The 17,514-nt window shown below is 43.6% G+C and overlaps 1 protein-coding gene across 4 annotated transcripts in view; it reads left to right on the plus strand.

The window, feature by feature from the left end:
* ctnnd2a (catenin (cadherin-associated protein), delta 2a) overlaps positions 1–17,514 on the plus strand; it is a 234,244-nt gene that overhangs the window by 13,390 nt on the left and 203,340 nt on the right. The window contains exon 1 of one of the 4 annotated variants that reach the window (XM_062379287.1): positions 1,170–2,099. The exons of the other annotated variants lie outside the window; for them this stretch is intronic. The gene's annotated coding sequence lies outside the window, so the exon portion shown is untranslated. Of the gene's footprint in view, positions 1–1,169; positions 2,100–17,514 lie in introns of those variants that run through there. 4 annotated transcript variants of the gene reach the window in all.

The following is a 17,514-nucleotide window of genomic DNA, read 5'->3' on the forward strand; positions in this document are numbered from 1 at the left end:
GTCCAATACCTCAACGTCCATTAACGCCTTTAAATGACATGGAAAATAGAGAACCTGTGGCAATTATATTCTACAAAGAAGTTTTGCTCAAGAGATGGATGAAGAAAACAACATATTACATGTCTGTTTGGAATTGATAAATGAAAAGCGATTACTTATTGATGGTGCTATGGGGATAATATCGATGCCACGTTAATTGTGAAACACCAATATAAATATTGTAAGAGAACAAGCAGTGACAAAGGCACTTGACGCAGGACTGACCACGCAGAGCACAAGATGGAGACACACATATTCTATCTGCTCAGCAAGTCTTGACCTTGGGAAACCAGGTGTGTGTGTGTGTGTGTGTGTGTGTGTGTGTGTGTACTTTTACAGATATCTTTGTGAGGACCATATTGAGACTACAACCTGAAGAGTGAGGACATTCTGGCCGGTCCTCACCTTCTGACCCACTTTTAAAGGGGTGTTTCAGACTGAAGAATTAGTATTATGGTTTCGGTTAGAATAAGGTTTAGGTAAGGGTTTGGGTAAAGCTTAAGGTTAATCCTTTAGTCAAGGTTAGGGTGAGGGTCTAGGGATTGCATTACGCTCATGAATGTCCTCACTGAGATAGATGTACAAACAAATGTGCTTGTGTGTGTGTGCAAAGGGAGACAGAGAGAGATGATGGAGTGCAGATCGGGTGATATTATCATCATCATAACCCCATAGGGATCTGGTTGCCAGGAGGTGGGTAGGATGGGGGGGTGATACTGGGAATGCAGTGGTGATACTGGGGAGAAAAACAATCTCACCAATGTCACATTATGGGGCCCGCCTTGGTTTTTAGATAAGGGCTAAGGTTACGATAAGAGTTCAGGTTTGGCACGTAGTGTTTACAAAAATGATAATGATAACTGTCATTGAAATTATTGAATCTAACTGTGATCCCTGAAATGTAACAGATCCTCCTGTCCTGACAGCTATGCTCAAAGTTCAGTGGATTGACCTGATGAAACATCATTACATAATGTGTGCGTGTGTGGGGGGGGGGGGATCTACCCCTTCGCTGACAAAGTCTGACCACTGGACACGTCCTGCCTGCATGATATCGAAGGATGACGTGAACCCTTGAGCTGTGCATAAAGCTGGCACATCTCCTGCCACCCGTTGTCAGAATCATGATACCTGCAGTGGTATTGGAGATTCTGTCCCGCTTGGCCAAGTGTTTGCTCAGTATATCTGTCTGTGTTCAAATCTATTCTCTGTAATCAAGCACAAGTCATTTGGTAAAAATACATGTTGAAGGAGGATGAGGTAAAATTCAAGATATAGGGAATGATTAACAGCTTGTGCGTGTGTGATGTTGGTCAAGGGTGTTTTTGGTGTCATGGATGACTTTCCATGAACATGCACACACTGATGAACATTCACCGGACTGAGGGTGTGATAAAACGTGACCGTTCCCCGTGGAGACACACGGTGACAACCTGTGCTCTGACGCAACGTTCAAGGAAAGGAAGGAATCTCAACATGCACACGCAGTCATACTACACACGCGATAAATGTGCGAGGGCAACACCCAGCCTCTCCCCGCCACGCGCCGCCTGAAGATGGCGCTGCATGTCTTCGTATGATGGTGGGTGCTGCCACAGAGGGCTGCGCGCGTGCACGGGCGCGCGCACGCGGAAAGGGGGAAGACAGAGGCGCTCGTCTGCCTCCTCTCCGGTGGTGCTGCCTCCCCGCCGTCGCAGTGCTTTCGCCGCTCTCCTCCGCTCTCTGCCTCCCTTTCTCTCTCGCTTTCGTGCCCAGCGCCTCGCCTCGCCGCACATCGCCTCTTCCTCCTCCTCCTCCTCCTCCTCTTCCTTATCCCCTTTCATCTCTCTTCCACTCCCGACTCGCATGCCCCAGACTCGCACCCCTGCCCAAGCATCCCGACAAATGGTCGCTCCATCCGTAGCAACTCCGGACTCAGGACACAGCGGAAAGGCGCAAGGCTCCGTTGCTTTCTGATCCGAACACACTGCGGACTGGACTCGGGAGGAGAGGCGGACCACGCACGGGGAAGAGACACGAGGAGGACGCCGGTCGCTGACAGTGGCCAGGATCTAATTTCGGTAAGTCATTTTTATTTATTTTTTTAAACACAACAATGTTCCAGAGCAGGTGAAGGTGACAGCCGAGGCTTCACCTGGGACTGACTCTTGCAATTTTTGGGGACGCGTGTGCAGAAATGTGAACGTGACCTCTGGATCGTGCTTTAGAATGATGCCCCGGCTTTTGGTAACAAGCGTGCGGCGCAGCTGGGCTCAGATTGCCCAGCACACAACATCCATTTGGCTCCAGCTGACTGCTGACCCAAATCCACCACTGGTTGTGCGTAAAGGTGCTCGAAGGGTGCGAAGAAAAAAGAGGCACCATGTAAACACGAGGGCTGTGGTTGCTCTTCCTCTCAAGATCAGTCCCTATTTTGTTTAGACAACTCCTTCCTTACAAGAGGGATTGTTGTTATATACTTAAAACATCTGGATTTGAAGCCATGGTGTGGCACATGATTTATGTGTGATCCAAATTCTGTGCCTCAGGTTCCACAGTTTTGCACATTGCTCCTGAATCTCATTGTCCGCGGATTGCCCATTACGTTTTATGGAATTTCCTTTTGTCTCCATTGCTGTGGTGAATGGGAGGTGATACGAGGATAAGAGTAAGGGTGAGACTCCAAACCTTTTCCCACAGACTTACTCCTGCTTTGATCAATAGACATCTGCAGGAGGGGGGTTGTGCTCTGGCAGTTTGTCAAGGGCGTGCAATATATCCAGCAGATGATTTTGAGGAGAAGAAGAGGAGGAGGAGGAGGAGGAGGAGGGCCAGGCTGCTGTGAGGCATGCTGTGGGTTCATGTTCAACTGCATGTCAGCACTTGGGCCGGTGCATGATGGACAGCAGAGGCACAGATGTACAGCACAGAGTGGGCAAAGGGTCCTGGCACATGCTCAGCTGTAGAAAGCATTATCTTTCAGTGTGTGACACTTGGAAAATCAAAAAAATGGGTTTGCAGGTTAGGCAGCTGGTGTAGCCAGGTAAGCAGCTGTGTAACAAGGAGAAGACAATCCCCTCTAATTCCCCTTAAACTGACCTCTGGTGCAGGAACATGGGGATAAAGATATTTGTTCCCCCTCTCCCTCCCATGTCTTCCACAGATAACCAACGCTCAGTCGGTTTAATCCAGCATATTATACATTTTCCCAGGACTTAAAAAGCAAGAGCAGTACACCTCTCTTCTTGCTCACGAGCCACACACCTTCAACAACTTCATAGATTTTTTTTTGTCGTGGTTGTTGAAGGATAAGCAGCTTTACAAGGGACCTATCAATGTGGGAACTGTCTGGCGTCCCTCACACACTCCTTTCCTGCTCTATATTTCCTTAAGATTAGCTTCTTTTATGTCCTGTGAGTGTCTAAAGTGTTCATGAAATGCCTTGTCCTTCATCAGGGACACAGATTAAGCTAATTCACCCAGCAGCACAGGCCTAAGGCCTAATCACTATGCTGCGCCGGCAGAACAGAACGGTCATTACACTGTGGTAGCCGAGAGAAGGAGAGGGAGACAGGGGGGAGTGAGAGCAAAGCAGGGGAAGGCTAGCCGCCGGTGCTTATTGATCGGATGGAGGGCTGCTGGCAGGCGTCCACAGGATGGAGTGCTGACGACAGTCCAAAGAGTTGCCGGGATGTGCTGGGCCGGCGGTTGCCTCGCAGAGTGGTGCTGATGAGAGGGGACGACTTTGAGTTATAGCTATCCTCCTAGTAACAGAGCAGGGGCAGAGAGGATTTGAGAATACTGTAAGTGTTCTGAATTAGGTTCTTTTCATCACCACAGAGGGGAGTCTGGGTGTGGTTAATGCAGAGGGTGAAATATGTTGGAATGGAACAAATATAATTTGTTATGCATGTAGTGACATCTTGTACATCTGACACAGGAAAGGCTGTGTCACATCTGTGCTGATGCTCGGAGGATGCTTGCAGTTGCGTTTTAGTGTAATGACTTTGAGCATTGTAAAGTGTTTATTGAACATTGAAGGTTCATCTCATAGTGTAGTTTTATATATTTGACAGCGGGCCGAAATTTTTAAGTGGGATGAGACTTTGCTCCTTTCACTTGTTCCAGGAATCTTTCATAATTCATGTGACAGCAGTAGCACATGGAGCAACGGTGTATGAGCAAAGCTATGAGTCTCTACTATTTTCAGAGAGGCTCTTCTATACTTGGCCTTTGACTAGAAGCCCCCCCCTTCTGTGTCACACTGTACATTGATTATTCTATCACAAGATACACCCAAAATTCAACTTGAGTTATATATGTTCCTGAAAGAAGTGGATGTGTCCATGTCCTCTCCTCAGCAGTGTGTAGTCTTTAAAAAACAACAACTCAATATTGGATTAGATGGTTGTTCAAATTGCATAAATGGCTTTCCTCTCAAGTAGCAATGGGTCCCAGTGGCAGATCTTTGAGGTGGGACACAAGCCCAGAGGCAACATCTGATGCTGCTCAAAAGCTATTGTTGCAGTTATCATTATTGCTGCCAAAATATATTTTATTGTTATCACTAACATTTTTGGTCACCCAATTTATAAACTATAGAATATCCACATTTACCTCAAATAAGTCCCTTTTATCTTTTGCTTCTAAATGACTTAAAGAAATAAAAAAAAACACAGAAATTACAGCAGTTGAACATGAAGCAGCTTCAAGATGAATCAGAGACTGAAGAGCCAATGCTTTGATTTCACACATTTGTGTCCTTGAGCTCCGTTACCTGCGATGTGTTGTTCAGGTTTACCTCCATATATCCACTCAGCTGCAGTGTGAGTGGGCCTCAGGCAACTGGCTGACATTTGATCCATACATGCTGATTGCATTAACTGCATATTCATGGCCATAGGGGATGTGCTAATTGACAGCCTCGCCGTACTCATCAATCAGATGTCCTGATGCTCGTGTCTGTTACTAGATGCGTATGCGCCCGTTTAATGATATAAAAAACAGCGATGTGTCACTGCTAATGGACAATTTTACAATATCCCCCATTACAGTGGAATTGTTACAAGATTGCAGACATGTTACAGACCATTTAACCTCTAATATCACTCTTCTTCTCCCTCAAGGGTGCCGTATATAGTGCAGCCAACATCGCTCTGTTATCTTGATATGTCCGACCAATCCTGAATGTGAATTGTTTTCCTAAAGTTTGTCCTTTTAGAGTCAGTCTTGAGATTCTCATCACCATTGATTTCATTATTAATCAGAGCTGGAATGGAAGGCATTATTATCAGGGATATATTCAGAGTTTCTCATGTTATATGCAGACGCGTTTTTGGGGAATATGCTGGATTGGCAGCATATTTATAGGAAAGGAAATTAATTTAATTTAGTTTATGATAACTTGAAAGTATTTCTGAGTATACACCACAAATCATGCAGTATGCCACATTGCATGAGTCAGTGCTACTGCAGTGTATGTCAAGTTACTTGGAAAATGGAATCATGACGTACTTATCGACAAACTCAAAAGGTAATAAAGTTCTGTGAATAATTCAAAAGTAATTAGTTATCTTACTTGTTTTTTTAATTTAGTAGCACATCAAAGTAGAAATAATGCCCATATTCAGGGTTCATATTTTGAAATACATGGTTATACCTCCTGTCTCTTTAAGGCCCCCCTCTTGATAAATCCCAGTCTGCTCTGATTGCTCAGCTAGCCCGTTCTGTTGTGATTGGTCAACTGCTTCCAGTATGTGTAGGAATTGTCGACCTCCAATCTTGAATAACCTGGCTTTGTAAGAGGGCAAGCCAGCGGCAAGGTGTGATGTCACAGGATACCATGATTCCCCGGAAGTATCGGCCTGATTACTGATGTGGTGTTTCAGGAACGTCAGGAGCAGTGTTTTCTGTGGCATAGGCACAGGAGACCCCATTTGTCAACCCAAAGATCTGGATCCAAGGCCTCATTTGTCTCACCGGACTGTCCTTGAGCAGGACACAAAATCCCTCACAGCTTGCAGGACATTGGGTGGTCTCTTGCCCTTTGACCTCTACGTAGTGACGGGGAATCAGGATGACAGCTTTTTCAAAAGTGTCAAAACCAATCGACAACACAGGAGTTATTCTTGGAACGGCAACAATGAACTGTTCAGGACTCATTGGATACTTCTGCTGATGTGACGTGGCCACCTTCCATTCATGCTTCCCAGCGCCGAAACTGTATCCTCTCGCCATCTGCTGACCTTCATGGGAAAGACAGACAGGAGAGAGAAATTCTTGGCAGCTTCGAGGTCAAAGAAGTGGACAATGTCACCACATCGCTGCAGCTCAGACAGCAATTGCTTAGGTTACCTGTTTGAGTTTGAGCCTGGCCTCCGTTTCAGTGGTTCCGAATGGCACTTGAGTTGAATTTTTAAGAATACAGTGAGGAGCAAATCATCTATCATGTATAGTGGCATTATATTCAAATGCAGGGTCAATCGCAGACAGCAGGTGGCGTAGGTAGCCAGCCATCGCAAGTGTTGCTGAGCATTTCGTCTTCCTGTCTCGAATATCTCACCCACTTCTTTCTCTTACGTTAAAAAGACAAGCGAAGAAGAGAACCTGTCCAAATTAAACAATGCTTTGGATTTATGGCTTGGTTTCCACTGATGCCACACGTAGTAAAAATATATTGCCTCGTTGTAGTGGAAGGTAGTAAAAGGTAAAACCATTCGCCAATTGCTGTGTATTGTGTACTGTGGTGATTAATGAGAGCAGGACGTTGATGAACACAGCAGGAAGAGGAGAGGGCAAGAGAGCGAGGGAGTGAGAGCGAGGGAGTGAGCGAGGGGAGGTAGGGATGTGTCGGCGCTGAAACGAGTCCAGAAAGGTAGCAATATGTGTGTTTGAGTGAAAGAGAGGCAGACAGTCAGAAATGGAGAGGGGTGTGTGCGAGGATGCCTTGAGTGTTTCTGCTGCCAATTCTCCTCCCATCGTCTAATGAGCTCGCTGCAGATGGAACTCCCTCTGTCAGCCCTCTGCTCTCCTCCTCCACTCCATTATCCTCCCTTCTTCCCTTCAGTCTTTAGCGCAAGGCAGGGGGAACAAAGAAAAGAAGAATCAGAAGAGAAATAAAGGAGGGGAGGGGGGGTGTGAAGCCAAAATATGTGATGAGACAAAAAAAGCACGAGGAGAGAGAGAGACAGGGGGACTGAGGCTGCAGGTGAGGGGAGGATGGATTAACGATGAGGGGTAAATTGTGAAGAAGACGGGGAGAGATGGGCTGTAAAGTGAGAGGTGGAAATTTAAGAGCTATCGACAGAGCTTGTTGGGGAGTGGAGGTTTGTCAGCGGTCGGAAGAGGAGGCAGGTTGAGTGAGAGAGTGTCATGATCTGACCCTTAATGAGGGACGCTACAGGGACTCTTTGGACACTCTGGACGATATGGACTCCCTGTTTCATTTTGAAATCAACTGTTTCTGTTTTACTCCCGGTCTTTGTCTTGTTTTCTCTCCGCCTATGTCATTGTCTGCCCCGTGCTCATGTGTCCAGTTATCCCTGCCTCTCCCTTGTGTCTGAAGACTTTGTGCTCCCAGCCCCTGTTGCTTTTATCGCCTCCCTGGTGTTCTTTTAACGCTCCATGTCATTTTGCCATCCAACCAGAGACTCACGCCCCTTTTCACACTAATGGAGACATTTTGCAAGACAAACTTTTACTGTTGTGTTCTTGTCGTCCGCACACCTACGTTTTAAAACTGAGATTTTTACAAAGACCTACCGAAGAGTAGATTTTCAAAAACACAGAGTTCCTTTTGTGTGGGTGTTCATGTAAAATGGAGCATTTGGGAAACAATGACATCACAGCTTGCTGGTAATTGCCCAGTGTTCAGTTGGACCACAGTGTTCTTCTCTGGTATTTGAAAGATTGATGATTTTGTGCTCTTATCTGGTCCGATATATTTTTGTTAGAGATTATTATTTGAAACTAAGGGGAAAATTTCCACTGTAGTATAGTCGAGGCCTCATTAAACCTGTCCATTCACACCTCAATGCACCGACCTGCTTTTGTCTGCACATCGGCCGAACCTCCTTAACAGAGACCAGGGGTCATTAAATGCAAGAAGTGACGGAAAGGTGTGAATAAAAAACAAACCATAGAGGGCGTGATGAGATAAAACCACAGCCCTTCAACACTGTCGAGTCAGAAGCTTAAAAAGCTGCATATTAAAGCCTAATGGTCTTTGTTCAGCGCGGGCCGGCAGTGGGAGCAATATGTCTGCGGTTGCCTCGCCATGACATCATGTCTGCGCCTGTCACACTGAACTTGCTAAGCTGAATTAATAATTGGATCAGCTAGCCAGGTCTGTCAGAGCTAATTGAGCATCAAAGACGAGCCATAGCCGGAGCACAGATCATCTTGATTTCCCCGGGCGGAAATGTGCCCGGAGCTTGTATGACTTAGTGCGGAAGCGAGCGTGTTTGTTCATCTGCTGAAACGTCATCATGACCTTTTATTGTATGTATGTGCTCTCTTCATCAGAATTCCAATACATCCACAGGTTGGGGAGACTGTGTGGCAGTTGGCTTGTGCTCTCGGTATGTGCGGTATGAACGTGTAGGAGCGTGTGTGGGTACTTTTAATACAATGCATTATTCTATAGCAAGCTGTTTCCCCGCTGCCGTTGTGTTAAGGGTGGTGCTTGCATTTCTATTTCACTACCTACTCATTTCTGTCAGACTGTTATTGACATTGAAGCAACAACTCTAATGCTGGACAAAACGGTGCAGCTCTCGAGTGTGAGCGTTTTTTTCCCCTTTCAAAAGGATGTGGCAAGATGACACACTATGCAGAGCAGGAAGCGGGGAGGTGTATTGCTGTTGACTTCATGTATTGTCTCTTTGCACAGAAACATAGCATTATCCACCTGGCCGGTCAAGTGGGAAATAATGTGTTTGTAGAGATGTGAATACCTGCGCCTCGGTGTGAGCGAGTGTGTGTTTGTGTGTTGTCTCTTCTTTTAAAGCGCACGTCAGAGACAGTGTCTTAGCACTAGAAATCCAGTCCTGCCAATATTTTCCAGTTGCAGCCAGCAGTTTTTACACCTGCTGCTCTGCATCATAGACTGGATATAAAAATGTACATGTCCTCTTTACTGCAACCAAGGTATTTGGATACAAATGCTGCCATCTTGCGCTGATGGCATCTGTAAAGTAGTGATCAGAGGAAGGACCTGCGATATCGTGGTCCTGCTAATTCACGCTGCTGGCCAATCATGTCAAATATGATGATTCACCCCATCAAATAACTAGGTGGAAAACATCAATGTGATAAGAACTCCCTGAGATGACAGACACCATATTTGAGATTTTCTTTTTTTTAACAATTACACTTTGGTCCATGTCCCATCCACTAACATGTAAGAGGCGGAGTTTATGACCTATTCTGCAACCAGCCACCCGGAGACAACTTTTTAGGGAACAGTCATGTTTTTGATCTTCATGTACAGTCTATGCCAGTGGTCACCAAAGATCACATTTTAATTACAAACGTAAGCCGAGATGTCCACCCCTAATATCTTCCCCAAAAAATACTTAGGAGGGTCATATTATTATTTTTGCAGAGGCTTCTGATTACGGAGGTTTTATAGATCGACCACTTGATCATGATCTATGGGTGAGTGGACACTGATCTATGCTTTGGACCGGTAGCCCCAGCCAGTGTGCGCCACCTACAGGCCAGGCATGTAATGGCTGATGTAGATCAACTTCTGAGGCTTGCAGGCGATCAGCAATAAACAGAAATATCATTCAGAATATTGTTTAAAATGTCAACATTGGGAAAGGAAAGCATAGGAATAATATTAATGTATGAGTCAACAAGACAAAGTTTTACTGCCCATAGAGTTTAATAGAGTTTTAGAATTTAATTTTCTTTTAATTGTGAACTATATTTGTATGTTGTTGGAGTAATGGGGTGGCAAAAGTTGACTGAAATGAGCTAAAATGTAATTTGCTGTCATTAACCTTAATGTAGCATACTTCAACATTCTCTCTAGTAATTGTAATAGTTTTACATCAACAGAATGGGAGAGAGCAGGACAAATGAGGCTATATATCTATCATCAGTAAGTGAACATTTCTCCAAACAAAGGAGAATAACAAGAAATGACTGGTGGTAATTTAGAGCACAATTCTATGAACCTGTTGTTGAACAGTCTCTCGCTGTGACAAAGTTTTCTACAGGTTCTGCCCTTTGAGAGTAAAACATGATAGAAAACCCCAAAAAGATGGGTTAAAATGAAAGTGTAAAAGTACAAATCTCAATGTTCTGAAAGTTAAAACTCCCTCCAGCTGTGTCTGATAATTAACATGAAAGGTTTGGTGCTGAACTTCAGATCATCTTTGCCAAAACAAACAAGCGGATGAGTCAAAATGTTTGCTTTCTGCCTCCACCCCGTAGTGTAGCAGTGATGATGATTAACTGAACTTCATTTCCAGTGCGACAAACAACTTGTGCAATATGTGTGCAACATCGCTGTGAAATCCTGCAATGGATTTATCTTTACTTTCACTCTCATCTTTCAACTGTTACATCTGCAAACCTGCATGTATGAAATATGTTATCTCTATGAAGCATGTTTACTTCATAATAATCGAACAAAACAATTTTAATAACCTAATTGAGATTTTTTTTTGTAATACTCAAACCTAAAACTCAGACAGCTCCGGTTTGTGCTAGGAGTTTTTCTTCTGCGATTTGATTCTTCGTGTTAAATGTCCCCAACCAATTCCAATCAGAATACCTGATGTAGTGTTGACAAATGAAATTGTCCCGTCCTCGTGGGTACATTAGCTTCCCTTCTTCGAGACTCCCGGACAGGTGGTTGCTTTAACCTAGTTGTTATAACCCTGCCCAACAAGGCAGGACAGCTTCATGATATATTGTATGACACTGCACTTATAAGGTGGTCCAGTGTGACACCTAAACTATAATACATCATGATTTTTTCCTGACTCGTGAAAAAAAAAATGATTTGTATGATTTACAATCAAAAAAACAAAACATTTTGCTTTTATTCCCTTTTCTCATTCGACAGATCTTGGGTAATGCCTGATCGCACACTCTTGTGCATGTACGCGCACCCCATTGACGCCAAATATTGTACTTAATCCATGGGAAACGCTGTCAATGCTGATTGATTTGTTTTCCTGTTTTACTAAGATAGACATCTTCTGCACTGGATAGAGAGTTTTCTTTGAAAGGGTTAAATTGACCTTATATGAGCTGCATAATATTTCAAAGATAAAACTTTTTTTTAATGCTTCAGTGTTACAGGACTATTCATGCACATTCAACCACGTTTTGATGAGTGAAAGCCTCTCTCTGAAATGATGGTTTCTGATCAACCATTCAAGACTCATTCCGGGACACACATATATATATATACACACACACACACACACACACACAAACACACACACACAAACACACACACACTACTTCCACCTGTCAATCAATCTCTTGCACATATCCACAGACTAAGGGCTTGATGAAAATGATGGGGATCAGACCAATATGACCCATTAATGGATCGAGCCACCTCACCTGATTGCCCCGGTGTGAAGGGGTTTGTGATCGTAGATTTGTGTCAACCTCAATCGATGGAGGCCGTTGAATGGAGGGAAGGAGATGTGGAATTGGGGATCAGAAGTAGTCAAAGGAAGAGGCTGACATGACAGCAGGATGAGGCAAAAGAGGGAAGATGCTTTTAGAAAAAACTGACACGCTCACTACGAACCACTTGTAGGACGCAGACGACATAGTACAATTTGTAAGGAAGGAGCTGAGTGAGGATTTTAGCGGCGGGCGTTTTCAACACATCTGAAAGAACAGCCGCTGAAATAATGTTTTGACCGTGGGGCATTTTATTAGGTTGTTTATTGATGTGTGTTGACACTGGAGAGCTACATCCAGTCGCGCCTCAGCTCCCCCTGTCCAAATTATTCGATTTCATTTCACAGTCTCTGAGCTAACAAAGACAGATTTTCTGTCCAGCTCCGCATTGTGCTGTTCCGAGTAAAGCTCATATCAGTACAAACTATGTGCTCTTTCCTGATATTCAGCATTTTTATTCATGCCCACTTCCTCCTGAGGCATCCTTTGTTGTACGGCACACCTGGCAACAAAATGATGTCTTTTAACTTAAAAGTATACAGAGCACGTAACTTCGAGTGATGTTTTCTGATTAAAATGGAAGTGAATCAGCACTGGGCTGCAGAGAGCCACATAACATTAAGTTATTATCGTATTAAGAAAGACGGAGATGCATGGTTTGTTTTGTTGCTTGTGGTGGGCCATGCATTATATATCCCAGACATCAGGAAGAGGAATGGTTTATGTTTAAGATTGTGTTTAAGTAAGCATGCAGTGGATGCTGGCAGTTCGGTACAATTCAACAAGCTGGCTGATGTGCAATAAATGATTTTTCTATCCCCACAAAGACAAGTTGTTTAGCCTTAAACTCTGATGAGACCATCGACTGTATTAATAGATGGAAGCGTCTCTGCTTCCTCCCACTGTCACGAAACAAAGCCGAAATATCCTGCATACGAAAGCTGACATCTTGCCTGGTCACCTAAAAATAAAACCTAGCTATGAGTTGTTTCCACAGATGTCCTATTCCCAGGCTCGAATTGTTTGTTAGAACCTTGTAATCTTTTCATTTGAGAATTGTAAACCTAAACTAATTACTTTTGAGATTTTTTTATTTTAAATCTCTCAATGCTTTTAAAATGGCTTGGATGTTCGAGTTTCCCTTTTTCTCATTTGGTTGTCACAGACCTATGCATATGTAAATTGTTCTCTGCCCATCACTGGCAAGTGGTAACACAGGACTAAGTCTGACACACAGAACTGGAAAAACCAACTCATGAGACAGTATGTGTAGTAGTTTAAAGAAATATGGACATGTTAAAGGGGGTCTTTAAATGTTTCATAAAAAAGGACGACGCTCTTCCTCAACAATATCTTCCACTTTTCCACGTAAAGATGAGTTTTCATACTCCTTACACCAGAGTCCACACAAATTCACAGTCAAACCTTCTTTTTAATTCAGTGTTCTTCAAAATTTATAGTGTTTAAGAGGGATGGGCATAATTTCGGGGGACTGTTTGCTAAGGGAGTGCTGTGGTTACTCATTTGAAATCAAATTGCCTCATAAATAACATTTGTTGTTTCTTCTTCATTCTCTCTGATATCTCTTCCATGGGTATAACCGTGCAGATCCCAGCTGCGGCCAGGCTGTGGAAGTGCAAGTGCACATTAATTTCACTCATCTGTCTTCTGTGGGCTGCATCTGCAATGTATAATTCATCAAGTCACTCTCTGTTGATATCTGCATATAAATGAATTTAGATATTGTGCAGCTCATGAATTTCTACTGGCGTATGTAAACAGTGGCCGAACAGAGGTACAGCAGCTCCGTTGTTACTGGAAAAAGTGCATTCAGACATGCACTGAACTCTGGAGAAACCCCTGATATAAGCGGGAGTGGCTGTATGCGAGAACATGAGAATGTACAAGTTAGCTTTTCCTAGCAGCCCCCTGGTAAAATCGCTGGAGAATGTCCAAATTAGCGCTTGTGAGAATACAGCAGGATATTGTGCGTAAGTTTCACAGTGAGTGAGTGGGCATGTGGATGATGTTTGTAAAATGCGACGGACCAAATAAAAACCAGAATTCAAATATCTCTGTATGAAAAAGAGGTGTTTTACAGGTAGAATACGCCTAGGAAGACAACAAGAAGAGCTCAAGAAAACGGCTTAAATTGCAGATTCCATTCATGGAGTATACGTGTGTCTGTACTTTTTTGTGGTAATCGAAAGATAGCGAGAGCAGATCAGAAATGGGAAAGAAGTATATGTTTCACACAAACACATTGATGTTGATTTGGCATCTTCGAACACCATCTGTTCTTTAACTTTGTCCGTCGTTTAATGCAAATGTTCAGTTAATTTATTTCCACTTATACAGCATGTGCCATGTCTGCATGATACCAATTATTGCTGTTCAATTGCATTTTGGGAGACTGTCTTTAGTTTTTGAACAAACCAAACAAATGCTGCTCACACATTCTTTGCGAAATTCCGCGGTGATTTGTGGAGATAAGATACCCCTTGCTGTTGTTTAGGCCAATTAGGCTTGAAATCTGCTGGCTTTGGGCTTGTGCCAGTGATTTGGAGTGAAAGTCTTTGTGTCAGAGAGAGGCTTTTCATAGGGATTAAGAGGGAAAAAAGGCTCCCAAAAATGCATGGAAACTGCACAACTCAACACACACATACCTTTTCTGTCAGTCTCATATCTCTTTTCTCGCCTTTGCCCTCTGTGGGCGGCAGATAGACATGACGACACAACACTAGAGGTTGAATTCATAGCTCCCTGCCGCACTGCTATCATTTTGCATATGTGATATAAATTGAACTAATTTGACCTGCGCTGCAGACACGGCGTGATGGAAGATTGTTTGTCAGTGTGTGTCTGCAAAGGACCCATTCAGGCCGTAATGGGCCACACAGGCCTCGCCAATAGATAAAATATTGATTGCACGGTCGCACTTAGGGGTTACATTTATTGCAAGCAGTTTACGCTGTCTGGATCCCTACTCTTTAAAAGATGGTCAGGGTTGGTGTTTGCAGATTCAAAAGGTCACATTTGAACGACATGGTGGTGATTTTGACTGTTTCTTAATGGGAAAACGCCCATAAAGTTGTGGGTTGAGATCATAGACTGATGAAATGACTGCACCCAAAAAATGAAGCCAAAGCGTCTTGATCTCCACCCGGTGGCTGGCTGCAATAAAGGTAATATGTCCAGTGGATTCGACATGGACCAAACTGAACGTGTCTGTCAAATACATTTTTCTCAAAGATATTTTAAGGTGGTTCTTCTCATTCTTTGTACTTTTCTTTTTTCATGACCTCACCTTCACGTCTGCATGTGTGAGGGAAAGTGTAATTTTTTTCCAAAACAAGAAAGGTTAGAGATCAACCAGCTTAATCTGCCAGGGTTAAACAGAAACGGAACACTGATTTCAAACCTGTTCATCTCTGACGCGTGACAAGTTTGTTAAACTGTTGAACAATCTTGGATCACGAATTCTAGTTGAAACCAAAGGCACAGTGAGGTGTCTTGGCTTTGATCATTTCTGGAGGTTCTCAGCCCGCCAGCGTGCAAAGCCTTATGACGGTAAGGCTGAGCCAGGAGCGGAAGTTTTTAGATCTCTTCAAGTGTTTCAAAGCGTTACATCATTTGCATGTCCTCCACCAGAAAGTCTGCATTAAACCTTGATTTAGACAGTCGCTTCCTTTTTTCCCCTCCATGTAGTGAGATTATAATGGGTCAGTGAAATAAATTTGAGTAAAGGAAGCACAAGTATGGCACGTATGTATATTCAGGATTCAACCAAAACTAGGGACCTTCTAGAGTTGTTAAATTGTACAAGAGTTTACATAGGCAAGACTCATATTGGCTATGTACACTTGTCCAACTTCTGAAGATGCCATGACCTGGATGACTGAAAATCTTCTGAATTTCAGTTCACTGATGGTCAGTCAGCCAGTGTTAGTCTTTCGCCTATTATAGCACATTCACTGAGGTGGCGGGGGGGCCAAAGCGAGTACAGAGGCCTCCACTGTCTCTCCAGCGGCGGCTCACCGCCCTCAGACTCATGCCCAGCGGTGGACTCTCTTTGTTAGCTGACTGGTGCGTGGGGGCTGAGTGGAACTGGCTCCATGCTGTGACCGGCTCACGCACATGCTACACTGTGGAGGTACACGTGATGAACAGAGGCACAGCGAATGCATCCCGGTGCAGGTACTTTAATCAGCTGAGGAAACATACTCCCGCTGTCTTGTGTCCTTGTCACTTGCACCGCAGGGTAAATAGAGGGTCAGCAGGTTACCGGCAATAGTGGTAATTATTCACTGGGCTGCTCTGGTTGCTATGACAGCAGAGCTCATTAGCCCACTGTGGAGATGGGAGTGATATCATGTGTCATAATAATGATTAGAATCTGTGAGGTGTACATCCAAGTATAGCTAGAAGGGTGTGTTTTATCAATGATGTTGTAATATGACTGTAGATACTTTAGCAGTGCAGGTGTGATGCCAATATCTGCCAATATTAGAAATGTATCATTATTGTTTTTGAGATGTATTTTTCTTTTATGATTGATTTTAATCTGTCTGTACTGTACTGCTTGGTTGGTATTTTTCACATCTTTACATGTGGTTAGTCCCGTGATATAGGCGGTTGTAGGAATACCCAAACAGACAGGCCCTCATTAACTGTGGCCTCGTGAGAAGGGAGCTGATCTGTCATTAAAGCGCCTGTTGGAGGGGATAAAGGAAATTTGAAATTCTAATTTTCACAGTAGCAGCCTGTCATGCATACTGGTGATAAGATGACAGAGGTCTGACATATAACAGCATGACCTGTGATTATTTCTTTCGATATCTGAAGAAAGCTTATGGTCAAAGCAAACTAAATATTAACAAATTAACATAAAAATGACAGGGTATCAGTGTTGTGGGTTAATATGAGGTTAATTGGACGAATCTGATACTAAAGTACCTCCGTAGTTATTGTGTGTTGCTATTTAATAACAAGGCAGAAACCAAAATCTATTTGCTCCTTGGTTTAAATCTTATATATGTGTTAATTTAGTGTTAATTCAATTTGATGTAACACAAACACATGGATCATTTCCAGACCCCAGTGAATAATAATCACTGCAAAAATGAAATTGAAATGAGTGTAAGCCAAAGTCACTTTTTATGTGTACATTCATTTGAATGTGGCCAGATAAGTTCACATTCAAACTGTAATGACATGATTTCCAAATATTCAGCTGATCAGGCTTAGAAGTAGTTTGTCTTTTCATCCAGTTGAGGGCGCTTACCATCGCCTTGACCTCTTGACCTTTCATTAATGTCACGTTATATTGCTATGAAAATAGACAACGCTTCCAAGCAAAGTCGATAGAACGGCATCTGCAAAATGTTTTGTGTTTCACACCATAGATGGCAAATTTGCAGGCCATCCATCAATCCATCCATTATCTTCACTGCTTATCCTCTTGAGAGTGGCAGTAGGAGCTGGAGCCAATCCCAGCTGACTTGAGAGGCGGGCTGCACACTGAGCAGGTCACCAGTGTGTCATAGGGCCAGAATGCAGACACACGCAACCATTCAAACCTGTTATGGGCTATTCCGAGTCTCCAATTAACCCCAACCCCAATCTGCTTGACTTTGGATCATGGGAGGATAAAGGAGTATGCAGAGAAAACCCACGCAAACACTGGGAGAGCCTGTAAACTCCACACAGAAAAACGCCGACATACATTAGATTTGAATAGGGAACCTCCCTGCTGTGTCATTGCTAACCACCCTGCCTTTGAGCCTTGTTGACTTTTGGAAATCGTGACAGCTATAGGTGGTGGGATTAAATCAAGAC

The sequence above is a fragment of the Platichthys flesus genome, chromosome 21 (assembly GCF_949316205.1).
Source record: "Platichthys flesus chromosome 21, fPlaFle2.1, whole genome shotgun sequence".
Taxonomy (NCBI): Eukaryota; Metazoa; Chordata; class Actinopteri; order Pleuronectiformes; family Pleuronectidae; genus Platichthys; species Platichthys flesus.